This window comes from Mustelus asterias, chromosome 22 (genome assembly GCF_964213995.1).
Source record: "Mustelus asterias chromosome 22, sMusAst1.hap1.1, whole genome shotgun sequence".
Classification (NCBI taxonomy): Eukaryota; Metazoa; Chordata; class Chondrichthyes; order Carcharhiniformes; family Triakidae; genus Mustelus; species Mustelus asterias.
The window spans coordinates 25,654,361-25,668,749 of NC_135822.1; the positions used below are offsets into that span (position 1 = coordinate 25,654,361).

At 45.1% G+C, this 14,389-nt stretch overlaps 1 protein-coding gene across 1 annotated transcript in view; it reads left to right on the forward strand.

Annotated features, from left to right (window-relative positions):
* The window catches only part of padi2 (peptidyl arginine deiminase, type II), a 119,950-nt gene that overhangs the window by 48,720 nt on the left and 56,841 nt on the right, over positions 1–14,389 (forward strand). The gene's annotated exons all lie outside the window — the stretch shown is intronic.

The window sequence follows — 14,389 nt, forward strand, 5'->3', positions numbered from 1 at the left end:
CAGTAAGTGGCACATGAATGCAAGTAGTTGCAGGGCTGTTAGGGAGTTTGGTAAGGTAAATATTCACTGTGAATGTCAAGTAAGAGGCAGAAAATGATCATTTGTTTTATGTCAATGGGCAGTAACTTGAGTAAGGACTCTTGCAATAATGATTAAACAGATTAGGCAATTTGTTGGATGATGAATTCCTAAATATTACAGATAGGTGTGAAAGATGAGTGAGTTATTGATTGTGCTAAATTATAGATTTGTCTTACACCTGAAGACAGATGGAGAGAGAGACTGGTGACTGTGGGTTGTTTTTTAAAGCAGGGCAATGGGCGTCTGCAGATAAAGTTCTATCTGAGCTGAAACACTGACTCTTATTCTGCAGAGAGCTGTAAGCTCTTCACGATGTCCAAGCAAAGGACCCTCCGCCTGGAATGTGGGAAACCCAATCAGGTCATTTATGTGCTGGGAACTGTGCCCAACATCGACATTTACAAGTATGTTGCTAATCTGATTTGACTTTTCTCTCTTACTAATTGATCTTTGGGACTATTTTCCCTGGAGCGTAGGAGGCTTAGGGGTGATTTTATAGAGGTCTGTAAAATAATGACGGGCATAGATCAGCTAGATCGTCAACATATTTTCCCAAAGGTAGGAAAGTCTAAAACTAGAGGGCATAGGTTTAAGGTGAGAGGGGAGAGATACAAAAGGGGCCAGAGGGGCAATGTTTTCACACAGAGGGTGATGAGTGTCTGGAACAAGTTGCCAGAGGTAGTAGTAGAGGCGGGTACAATTTTGTGTTTTAAAAAGCATTTAGACAGTTACGTGAGTAAGATGGGTATAGAGGGATATGGGCCAAATGCGGGCAATTGGGACTAGCTTAGTGGTTTAAAAAAAGGGGGCAGCATGGACAAATTGGGCTGAAGAGCCTGTTTCCATGCTGTAAACCTCTATGACTCCATGACACTTTTTTGCAAATGCTGGACTCTGAAATCTGAAATGCTGGACTCTGAGGCTGCACGGTTAATGTAATCATTTCCCACTTGTCACTACATTTTCTATTCTCAGTTCCTCCTGGACATTTGTTTTATGTGTCACCAAATGTACTCCCCTCTGTCTCTCTAACAAAGACCCCACTCGAGTCTTTGGGCTGCTGCTGGTGAGGGTGAATTGCAATGACAGGATTCACGGAGCATGCTGAGTATTGCTGAAGCAGAGGGATTTAGTTAGAGAGACAGAGGGAAGTACATTTGGGAGTACCAAATGTACCAAATTTGGTTTAGCTTGCTAATCTTGTAAAAGTACAGTGCCATTGCAGCTGTTGTTGAATCCTTCATTCATGTATGGGCATGACTATTCCAATCTCTCTTGTCCAGTCACCACCCTTATGAATCTGAGCTCATCCAATCCTCCGCTGTCCCTATTCTAGTTCAGACATGTTCTATTCACCAATCACCCTGCGCTTGTTGACCTACATTGACTCCCAAATCCAGCAACATCTCAATTCTAAAATTCCCATCTCTTTTTCAAACTTTTCTGTGACCTCATCCCTCCCAATCTCTGGAAACAGCTCAAGCCCCATAACCGTCTGAGATATCTGCGTTGCTCGAATTCTGGCCTGTTATGTATTCCTGATTTTAATCGCTTCATGATTGTCAGCTGGGCCTCACCCCCTGGGGCCCCATACCTGAGAAATCCTTACCTAAACAAAGAACAAAGAACAATACAGCACAGGAACAGGCCCTTCGGCCCTCCAAGCCCGCGCCGCTCCCCGGTCCAGGATTGAATCCTGAATCCAGGATCCCCGCCTAATTTTCCAGCCTATCTACATACCAATATCCTATCCACCGAGCTGTCCCTCACAGCTACGATGCTTTGTTCATTACAACCTATTAACCCCCCCCCCAACCCCCCCATTCCAGACCATGTGATCTCCAGGGAGAGGCGAAAACCCAGAGTGAAAAACCCCAGGGCCAACATGGGGAAAAAAAATCTGGGAAATTCCTCTCCGACCCCCTGAGGCGATCGAAACGAGTCCAGGAGATCACAATGGCCCTGATCGGAAAATGCTTCCCAACCCTAGTCATTTCCACTTCCACGAACACCATATGAATTCCCTGACCCCGAGACAGGTTCCCAACTATCCGCAGTAAACCTCTCTGTACTGGAGGAGTACTGGCTTGTCAGTTGAGAATGGTGTTAGGCATTAAATGTAAAAATCTAAGATAGGAAATGCATTAGATATACATGCTCTGATCAAGAAACACTCCAATCACGAATGTCACCTTGTCTTTACTCAGTCTTGATCCTCCATGTGCAGTGTCTATACTTCAGGGTTTCCTCCTTATAAGGAGTAGGGTTCTTTTACCTATGGCAGGTCTTTAAAAAATATTATTGAGATATTTTCTATGCTTGTCGATCAGCATCCTTTTGATTTGTGTTCAGTCAGTTTCAAACATATTGCAACCAACAGACTGGAAGCCATTTGGTTTTGCAAAGGCAGGACTTAAAAGTTTGCAAAACTAGTAGGGATTGGAGAGGGGGAAGGTCAGCATGGACAGAATAGAACCATAGAATAGAATGGAAAGCTACAGTGCAGAAGGAGGCCACTCAGTCCATCGGGTCTGCACCGACTCTCCGAAAAAGCATCTTATCCAGGCCCACAACCCTGCCCAATCCCAGTAATCCCACGCACTTCCCATGGCTAATCCACCTAACATGCACATCTTTGGACAGGTGGTGAGAAACACAATATGATATTACTTCTCTGAATTGTAACTGGGTGAACTGGTTAATTTCTTCTACATTTTGTTGAGTATGTTAACTTATTTATCTTCAAATGTGACTGGCTAGTCAATAGGAAAAACACCAAGTTTGTCCTTTCTTGATTAAAATACTTCTATTTCTCTAGCTGTAGTCGGATGGTTGTCTGTATGTGTGGTTTCTGGTTGGTTGAGTGAACAGAAACGCAAGTGTGGCACTGTCCAAATTGAGCCAAAATGGAGCCATAGTCTGCTACATGTTAGCTGGGCTTCTCCCAGCTGGATGGCAGTGGTTACTACAGTTCATTATAAGATCCCTCAAGGTCAAGTATGTTCATTTCCATTGTTGATTTCCTCACCACCTGACATAGGCCCAATTATGTCCTTCAAGACTTGGCCGGCCAGATCCCGATCCCCCCTCCTCCTTCTTAGAAGCATAGGAACAAGAATAGACCATTTGGCCCATCGGGTTTGCGCCGCCATTCAATTTGATCATGGTGGTCAACTACCTCCAATCCAGCTTCCCACACAATTGCCTTAATGTCATTGGTCACCAGAAATCTATCAATTCCTGTCTTGAACATGCTCAACAATTGAACTCTTACAGCCTTCTTCGGTAGAGAATTCCAAAGATTCATCACCCTCCAAGAAAACATTCCTCCTCATCTGAGTCTTTCCATTTCCATCTGAGTCTTTTCATGCTTTGCGTGATGGGGCCTCAACGTTTTACAATTTTATATAAATGACTTGGATGAAGGGATGAAGGTATTGTTGCTAAATTTGCTGATGACACAAAGATGGGTAGGAAAGTGAAATGTGAAGAGGACATAAGGAGACATAGATAGGTTAAGTGAGTTGGAAGATCTGGCAAATGAAGTATAATGTGGGCAAAGGTGAAACTGCCCATTTTGGCAGGAAGAATAAAAAATAAGCTTATTTTCTAAATGGTGAGAGGTTGCAGAGCTCTGAGACTCAGAGATATCTGGGTGTCCGAGTGCATGAATCACAAAAGGCTGGTGTACAGGTACAGCATGTAATTAGAAAAACTAATGGAATGTTATCATTTATTGTGAGGGGAATTTACTACAGAGGTAGGGAGGCTATGCTTAAGTTGCACAGGACATTGGTGAGACCACATCTGGAGTATCATGTACAGTATTGGTCTGAATGTTTACAGAAAGATGTGTTAAAAGCAGTTCAGAGAAGGTTTACGAGACTAATACCAGGAATGCGTGGGTTGTCTTATGAGGAAAGGTTGGAGGGGTTAGGTTTGTATCCACTAGAGTCTGGAAGAGTAAGAGGTGACTTAATCAGAACTTTTAAGATCCTGAGGGGTCTTCAGATGGTGGACAACAATGAATCTAGAACTAGGGTCACTGTTTAAGAATAAGCCTCCTCTTGAGTCTTTGGGACATTAGGATTTGACACCAAAGTGTCCGGTATCAGAACATATTCTGTGCCCTTAACTTCCTTCAGTTTCTCACATGATGTTCAATTTCTCTCAACTTCTCTTTTTCTTTCAAATACTTGTTAAAACCTAACTCTTTAACCATCGCATGGATGCTCTTGGTACATTTTACTCCATTTTAAAGGTACAATATAAGTAGTTCACATTGCACCTGAAAATAATGACTATATGACTTTAAAATGATGGAGCCGAACACAAGTGGTCCAGAACATAACCAATCTAATGGCTTTGTGTTGACACCTGGTGGCCAAAGCCTACAACTGCATGTGTACTCAAAGCTGCAAATAAATGTTACAGTTCAGATCAAAAACTCCAAAGTGTCATATGAAGCCGGCCTGAACAATACATTTTGCATGTTGACTTTGGCTAGGATGAGCATGATACGTTCTACTTAGGTGTGATTCAAAAGATCCTTTTCACAGGTTTAACACAGCACAGACAAATGCTCACGTGATACTGGGATGCTTAGGGAGGGAATTTTAGAGTTTAGGACCTAGGCTGATGATAGCACAATGGCCAATAGTGGAATGAAGGGAACCGGTGACGTGCAAATGACCACAACCAGAGAAATGCAGAGATCTTAAAGGGTTGTAGAGTTGAAGGGAGTTTCACAGATAGGGAGGAGTGAGGCCATGGAAGGATTTGAGCACAAAAGTTTTAAGTTTAAAAGCTTTGCATCTCTACTGAACTCAGGATCAATGCTGGTTAGCAGGTACGGGTGCCGGGTGAGTAGGATTTAATTCAAATTTGAATACAGGCTGCAGAATCCGGGATTGGGAATTTGAGTCATTTTTCTGTGATAGTCACAGAAAGTCCATATGATGAGTTGCACTGCTTTTATGTCAGTGAGAAATGAGTTGTATTTGGGAGGCAGCAGGAGGAGTACTTACACACAGAAGTTACAGTCAACAAATGGGAGACATCTGTGTGACTTCACTTCCATTGTGTGATAAAAGCGATTGCAAAACGTTTGGGACATTGTTGAATGATGGAGGCTTCTGCATTTGTCAATTGTGATTAAATTGGGCAGAAGAAAGTTGTCTTGACACACTGAGATGGATTTCCCTTTAACTGACAGCTCATTTTTGGGTGGTGATTAAGCATGTATCTGTACAAATTGTGATGCCGGTCTGCACTGGAACTGTTCTCTCCAAATTTCACTACTTCCCAATAATACTGGCCTTTAGCTCACCCTTACTCCATTCTTAAAAGGCAAAGTCGCCATTGCCCAGATGACCATAGGCTATTCTCCACTTTGACAGGGAGAGCTGACTGGTGGTGATTTAGCTGAGGATCACCACACCTAAGGCGAGGGGCACTGGAATGCGCTGCCAAGTAGGGTGGTGGAGGCAGGCACGCTGACATCGTTTAAGACTTACCTGGATAGTCACATGAGCAGCCTGGGAATGGAGGGACACAAACGATTGGTCTAGTTGGACCATGGAGCGGCACAGGCTTGGAGGGCCGAAGGGCCTGTTTCCTGTGCTGTACTGTTCTTTGTTCTTTGTTGAGAATACGGGGTCCTCAGGAATAACCTCAGATGGGTATCGGAATTGAACCCAAGCTATTGATGTCATGAACCAGTTATCCAGCTAGCTGAGCTAAAAATTGATGGTTGCTAAGCATGGACAATATTCCCACTACATTTTCCCTAACTTGGAACCAAACTCGACTCTAATTAAAACATTTATTATACAAATTACACAGTGACATCCCTGAGTCAGAAGCTGTATTGAGGAAACCAAATTTGCTTGCTGGAGCTGAAGGTTTATGCTCCTTTACCTTCATTTGATTTTAGCTGTTTGGAGATCTCTATGGGTTCTGTCAATATGTTTCCGATTACCTTAAGTCAGCTCTGCAGAAAATACAGTTTTAGACTGAGAATATGGATTCACCATTGGACTATTTATATATTTTGAAGAGTAGGAAGAAGTGCATATGGAAGTTGCTGGATGAGACATACTCAAAATGAAGCATTACAGCAGATATTTGCTTTCTACATATTCATCCTTAACTCAAGACATCCTACAGACCAAGAAATCCTACACTTAGATTTCTTTGCACATTTGTGACTAAGAAGACTCTGCTTTTCTTCCATTGAGCATATGTTAATTACTGCCTAAATACCTACAGTTCAAGGGTCCAGCATTGTCTGTACCAAAGTAACAATTGCCTTCACTTTTTCTGTGACTAGAACTTGAATGTTCATGCAGATGGAGAGGCACTCCACCTTTGTGAAAGTGGGTGTAGAGCCCAAATCCGGAGGTCCCTCCCTCTACCATTTTTGCAGGGGGAAGGGAGCGGGACCGGTCACACTTTGCACATCCATGGTTCATGGCGCCTGCAGCACATGTTAAAGCACAGCTGTGTTTTGTCTAGTGGGATGTAGAGCCGCAAGTCTAAAGTTCACAAAATCACAGAATCTTTACAGTGTAGAAGGAGGCTGTTTGGCCCATCGAGTCTGCACAGGCTTTCTGAAAGAGCTTTCTACCTGGTCCCACTTTCCTTCATTATCCTCGTAACTTTGCACAGTCTACTTTTAAGATACCAATCCCCTTTGAATATCTCAATCAAACCTGCCTCCATCACCAACTCAGGAAGTTTGTTGCAGGTTCTAACAACTTACTGAGTGAAAACATTTTTCCTCACATTGCTGTTGCTCCCTTTGCCAATTATTTTGGTTTGGACATTCTCCCCATGTCTGCGTGGGTTTCCTCCGTGCTCCAGTTTCCTCCCACAATCCAAAGATGTGCAGGTTAAGTGGATTGGCCATGCTAAATTGCCCCTTAGTGTCAGGAGCACTAGCTAGGGTAAATGCATGGGGCTGTGGGGACAGGTCCTGCGTGGGATTGTGGCCGGTACAGGCTCAATGAGCCAAATGGCCTCCTTCTGCCCTGTATGATTCTATGATCCCCCCCACCTACGATTGCTGGCCTTCTGGACGTCTCCGGGCCAGGCCCGATTAGCCCCTTCTTTCCCTCTGACCGCGATCCTGACTGCAGAGTAGCAGCAGGAGGCCCCAACCCCTTGGCACTACCCATTGGGCAGTGCCAGGGTGCCATTTGGGCATTGCCACTTTGCCCCTTGAGCAGTGCCAGGGGACCAGGCCTGCACTGCCATCCTGGCAATGCCCAGGGGGGACCCCCCAACCTCCTGGGAATGGTCTCCCTTCACTCCAGCTGGGTCGGGCTGCCAGCTCCTAGTTAGTGTGGTGACGTTCTAAACCCCACTGGAGTAAACCACTCCTGGCGGGAGGGGGGAAGGTGCTAGCGAGTCCGGAGACTTCAGTCCCGGGCCCGCTAATAGGATTGAAATTTGAATTTAAATATTTAAACCAGCTCCACGCCGATTTCTGGTGCGGAGCTGTCGATGCCGAAAGCCGGATCCTAGATATGTGTGGCGGCCATGATGCCTAGTGGGGAGCCTGCAAAACGGCCTCCGCCGATGTCTCCCAGCCCACTGCTCTGCTTTAGCAATGCAGCAGGCTAGAAGAATCACTCCCAGTCACTTCTATGTGATGTGACTAAACCTATGCCAAGTAAATGCTTCTGGCTGGTTGACTCATTGTTCATCTGTGGATGTTTCTTCTTTTCAGACCTTGCTGATATGTCTCAAATGATCCTAAGAACAGAAGGACCCAACTTACCACCTGACTACAAACTCCAGCTGTACATTTCAGCTTCTGAGAGAAAGAAAGTACAAGTCTTTCATCATGATCTAAGTGAGTCTGTGACCTTGATTTTCCCGAGGCATGGTACATTGATTTTCCCGAGGCATGGTACATTGGGGAAATTATGCAGACGCTGCGACAACGGATGAATGAACACCGCTCGACAATCACCAGGCAAGACTGTTCTCTTCCTATTGGGGAGCACTTCAGCGGTCACGGGCATTCGGCCTCTGATATTCGGGTAAGCGTTCTCCAAGGCGGCCTTCGCGACACACGACAGCGCAGAGTCGCTGAGCAGAAACTGATAGCCAAGTTCCGCACACATAAGGACGGCCTCAACCGGGATATTGGGTTTATGTCACACTATTTGTAACTCCCACAGTTGCGTGGACCTGCAGAGTTTCACTGGCTGTCTTGTCTGGAGACAATACACATCTTTTTAGCCTGTCTTGATGCTCTCTCCACTCCCATTGTTTTGTTTCTTAAAGACTGGATTAGTTGTAAGTATTCGCATTCCAACCATTATTCATGTAAATTGAGTCTGTGTCTTTATAAGTTCTGTTTGTGAACAGAATTCCCACTCACCTGAAGAAGGGGCTCAGAGCCTCGAAAGCTTGTGTGGCTTTTGCTACCAAATAAACCTGTTGGACTTTAACCTGGTGTTGTTAAACTTCTTACTGTGTTTACCCCAGTCCAACGCCGGCATCTCCACATCTTGATTTTTAAATCAGGGTTCCAATGGTCAGATAATGTTCAGGTTCTGACTTTGCTTCATGACTGTGTCACTCATGTGATGCTACCTTGAAATATAAATCCCCTAATTGTGTCAGTGTTGAGCTAAGTGTCCAATTAAGTAGCACCAAGCATAATCACGAAGTGTGAGCTGCCTGCAGAACATGAGCAGCAAAGACAGCCATACTGGAGCCTGCCACTGCCTTGCATAAAGGAGCAGGCACCACCTCAGAGGACCAGCATCCTTACTGAGCACAAAAATGATCAAAAGGCCAAATGAAAGATAAAATGCAGGATCCATCACACGAGTCCCACCTGCTGAAAATTGTAAACGTTAAAAAATCTTTGACTTCTGCCCACTTTGAACCCGGCAACTGTGCACTTATGTGTCCCATACTGATCAGTGATTTCAACTTTGAATATTCCCTTTCCAATCTCCCCAACCCATTAACAAGCCCTTCAACGAGTTTAATGGGCTGTTGATTGGAAGTGGTTGTCCTCCCTGATACCCACCACCATTCTAGCTTTGAAAATTGCATTGTGTTCTGGAGGCGATGGGACCCAGTGCTGTCACCAGGAACATAATTTTCAAATTGTGTCTACAACCTCTCCTGATATCACCAGCAATTGAAAATCCCAACCTATCTGTCTGATGTTCTCCAGAAGGCGTAGATTTTCATTAATGTCCTTTTATCCCTTTCTCTGGCAATTTTTTTAAAAAGTCAAGTTTGACAAACATGACTCCCGCTTTCTAATTGGCCTCAATTTCTATTTTCTTGTCATTCTGGTGCAGTTTTGAATTATGAACCTAAGCCACTCATTCTAGTTTCTCAATTTTCTAAATTAAAACAGAGTAAAAACCTCCACATGAGACACCAGCTGGCCTTGGGTGACTGTGTGGAATTTGCACATTCTCCCTGTGTCTGCGTGGGTTTCCTCCAGATGCTTCAGTTTCCTCCCACAGTCCAAAGATGAGCAGGTTTGGTGTATGGCCGTGCTAAATTGCCCCTTAGTGTCCAGGGATGTGTAGGTTAAGTGGGTTAGACATGGTAAATGGGCGGGGTTGTGGGCCTTGGTAAGATGCTCTTTTGGAGATTCGGTACTGACTTGATGGGCTGAGTGGCCTTCTTCTGCACTGTTGGAATTCGATGATTCTGTTAAGAGAAACTTTGAACTTCATACTAGCACTTAACCTGGTCTTGCTCACCATTCATTTTGTCCCTGGCTGACACATCCTCTTAATCAAGACCTCATTTAATTGTCATTGCAACATTTTCCTTTTCTTTTTGCACACTGCAGCAAAAATGACAAAATCCAGGGCACAACGATGCTGTCAACAAAGAACAAAGAACAAAGAACAATACAGCACAGGAACAGGCCCTTCGGCCCTCCAAGCCCGCGCCGCTCCCCGGTCCAGGATTGAATCCTGAATCCAGGATCCCCGCCCAAGTTTACAGCCTATCTACATCCTAATATCCCATCCACCGAGCTGTCCCTCACAGCTACGATGCTTTGTTCATCACAACCTATTAACGCACCCCCACCCCCCCATTCCAGACCATGTGATCTCCAGGGAGAGGCGAAAACCCAGAGTGAAAACCCCAGGGCCAATATGGGGAAATTCCTCTCCGACCCCCTGAGGCGATCGAAATGAGTCCAGGAGATCACACTGGCCCTGATCAGAAAATGCTTCCCAACCCTATTCATTTCCCCTTCTGCTTTACGAACACCATCTGAATTCCCTGCCCCCGAGACAGGTTCCCAACTATCCGCAGTCTCGCTCTGTACTGGCACCAGCAAGATGATCATAGAATGAAGCCTTGAAACGAGAAACAAAGAACAATTAGCCCGCGCCGCTCCCTGGTGCAAACTAGACCACTCTTTTGTATCCCTCCATTCCCACTCCGTTCATATAGCTGTCTAGATAAGTCTTAAACGTTCCCAGTGTGTCCGCCTCCACCACCTTGCCCGGCAACACATTCCAGGTCCCCACGACCCTCTGTGTAAAATATGTCCTTCTGATATCTGTGTTAAACCTCCCCCCCTTCACCTTGAACCTATGACCCCTCGTGAACGTCACCACCGACCCGGGGAAAAGCTTCCCACCGTTCACCCTATCTATGCCTTTCATAATTTTATACACCTCTATTAAGTCTCCCCTCATCCTCCGTCTTTCCAAGGAGAACAACCCCAGTTTCCCCAATCTCTCCTCATAACCAAGCCCCTCCATACCAGGCAGCATCCTGGTAAACCTCCTCTGTACTCTCTCCAAAGCCTCCACGTCCTTCTGGTAGTGTGGCGACCAGAACTGGACGCAGTATTCCAAATGCGGCCGAACCAACATTCTATACATCTGCAACATCAGACCCCAACTTTTATACTCTATGCCCCGTCCTATAAAGGCAAGCATGCCATATGCCTTCTTCACCACCTTCTCCACCTGTGACGTCACCTTCAAAGATCTGTGGACTTGCACACCCAGGTCCCTCTGCGTCTCTACACCCTTTATGGTTCTTCCATTTATCGTGTAGCTCCTCCCTACATTATTCCCACCAAAATGCATCACTTCGCATTTATCAGGATTGAACTCCATCTGCCATTTCCTTGCCCAAATTTCCAGCCTATCTATATCCTTCTGTAGCCTCTGACAATGTTCCTCACTATCTGCAAGTCCTGCCAGTTTTGTGTCGTCCGCAAACTTAGTTTCGTCCTCAGTTATGGCTTATACAAAAGGGAACAATGAATATAATTTCTTCATTGAGGGGTTCAAATTTCCAGATAAGGCGATTGGAAGCTTGGTGACCTTCAACCTTGGCCTGCTAGAACCAATGGTAAAATTCTAACCTGATTCCAGTTCTATTCTTTGAATGGTGAAATTTTTGCACCATTGGGTTGAAATCATTGAATTGATAACTTTTGCAAGATTTTAGCTGCCTTGTATCATCATTCAAAAGAAAGAGTGCACGTCAGAAAGAGATGCATTTTGTGATGTTTCACTCTACGAGCTTTCAATCTAGCTTCTTCCTCATCCCTCTTCTTGGCAAAATAGAGGGAATCCAGGCCCCCACAAAAAGCAGTACTTTGAACAAAACTAACAACAGAAGTCCTGACCAAATCTCCAAATTGTTAAAAAGTATTTATGTATCTGTGAGGTGCTTTGTTAAAGGTGCTAAATAAATGCAACTGGGGTGGAAATCACTTCCCACTAACTCCCAACATTAGTACATAGGTTTCCTGCCATGTCTAACTGCAACACTGTGAAACAAAATCTTAAATTGCGTGGTACCAAATTGTACTTATTGAAGTCAGGGTATATTGCTAGAAAGTGAAATATCATGCTGTGCAGAAGAGGCCCTTTGGTCCATTGAGTCTGCACATACACTTGAGAAAGCTACAGAGTCCCATTTACCAGCACTTGGTCCAAAGCCTTGAATGTTATGATGTGCCAAGTGCTCATCCAGGTACTTTTTAAAGGATGTGAGGCAACCCACCTCCACCGCCCTTCCAGGCAGTGCATTCCAGACCATCACCACCCTCTGGATAAAAATGTTTTCCTCACATTCCCCTAAACCTCCCGCCTCACCTTGAACCTATGTCCCCTTGTGACTGAGGGGAACAGCTGCTCTTTATCCACTCTGCCCTTGCCCCTCATAATCTTGTACACCTCAATCAGGTCGCCACTCAGCCTTCTCTGCTCCAACGAAAACAACCCAAGCCTATCCAACCTCCCTTCATGAGGGTGATCTTACTGGCTCGTCATGCTGGTTGATCAGCGTGGCGAGCCAGTAAGGTTGTGCAAGAGGCAAAAAACCAGGTTTGCACCCGGTTTCTCACCTGTCGCCTGACCTGCCGGCATAATCCACCTTGCACCCGGGAAGGACATGAGACTGATTTAAATATTTTTCACCTAATTTTAATATGATTAGTGGACGATTGCATCCTGTGCTCACTTGTCTTAACAGCCTCACCGGTGGAGATCTGCACCAGGCACTGGGCAATGCCAAAGGTGGCGCCCAAGGGGAGGGGGGACGGCGGGGCATGAAAGGGGCAGGTTCTGAAGGGGAGACAGGACACAGGACGATGCATCCTCTGCATCGGGGATCGTTAGGGCAGTGATCGGCTTTGTGGGGGGGAGGTATCGGGGTTGGAGATGGGCTGGAGGGGAGTAATTGAGGGCGGTGATCAGTGGGGGGTGGATTGGGAACAGTGATCAGCTCGGCAAGTGTAGACAGAGTCAATGGATGATTTCACTGCCAGTTATCACTAAAGCCCATGTCTACCTCTTTGATTCGGTGGCCCTCTATCCAATGTAACCCGAGACAGAATGATGAACTATGTGACAATTAATGATGTAATCTAAGTTGATTTTGCCTGTCCTTTGCTGCGTTCCATGCTGGCGGAAGGGGACCCTCTTCTTTTTGCCTCACTTTGTATTTCTTTGTCTTTTTCCACTTTGCCTTTCTGAGGTGCTGAAGCCAAGTTGAACTTTCTCTTTCTTTCAGGATGAAATTGAATTTGGATACTCAGAGGCTCCTCACAAAACCTTCCCTGTTGTGTTCGATTCTCCTCGAAATGACAGGCTGGAGATGTTTCCCTACAAAAATCTCCTGGTGAGGTCCAATGTTTCTTTGATGTTTAACTTGAGAATATCATTTTTTATCCCTACACTCTGTTCCTCACTCTTTTTTGAGTCGCACATTCCCGTTGTATCTTACCATTAGTCATTTGTGACCTTGGGCAATGAATATTAATCAGGCTTTTTTACAGTGAAGGTCTTGACAAACGAATTCGATCATATTCTCAGATGAGTCTGGACCTATTCTTGTTAAGACAGTTTGAATCAGAAACCAAGGACCAGATTTTGGTCAAGCCTCGATGGCTCGTGATCCCTTTAAAGTTAAAGGGAGAATCCCTTCACAACGTGCCCTGCCACCATAGCCCTAATCCTCTGTGGGCATTAATTGGCAGCGAAGCAGGAAGGCTTTCCCAAGGCCATTCCCGCCCTAAATTTAATTGAGGTGGAGGTGGGTAGGTGGCGAGATCCGAATCTGTCAACCTCAGCTTCATTAAATGTTACCCTCAAACCCCACCACCACGATCACCAAACACGCATTTCATTTAGGACCCTTAACAAATGTCTCTTGGATTGCTTGAGGCTGTGTTTAGGAGATTAATATTTAATTCCTGGAGGCTCCAGAGCAATCCGACCTTGTCAGTGGACCTTCAAATGCAGGGTGATTTTCCAGACAGCATCACAAGATAGTCATCAGGAATGCTTGATGGGAGAAGAGAGAGAATTCCACTCTGCAACTAGGCCATTTTGACCATGATTTAGGAATGCTAAATATGGATAATAGAGTGATTTGTTCTGCATCTAACACATGTTATTCGTGATCCAAGAGTGTTTAGTAACATGGTGTATGTGTCTAGGGCCAGAACATCTAATAGGCCGAGCAGCCTGGACTCCTTTGGGAATCTGGAGGTCAGCCCTCCAGTAACCGTGAATGGAAAAGAATATCCAATGGGAAGGATTATCATCGGAAGTGCTTTTCCCAGTATTTTATAAAGTATTTTATAAATTTTGGGAAGAGGGTGACCAAGGTGAAGAGTTCTTGCCACTTCTCTGCTGGGGTACATTTCACAGTTGACAGTCGCTCTTCAATAGCTTGGCTGTGTAATCATGTTTCATCTGTAAACCAACCATGTGATTTCATGGAGAACTGTACCCTCCACTCACTTACCAGTCACCAATGAAATACTGAATTTAAC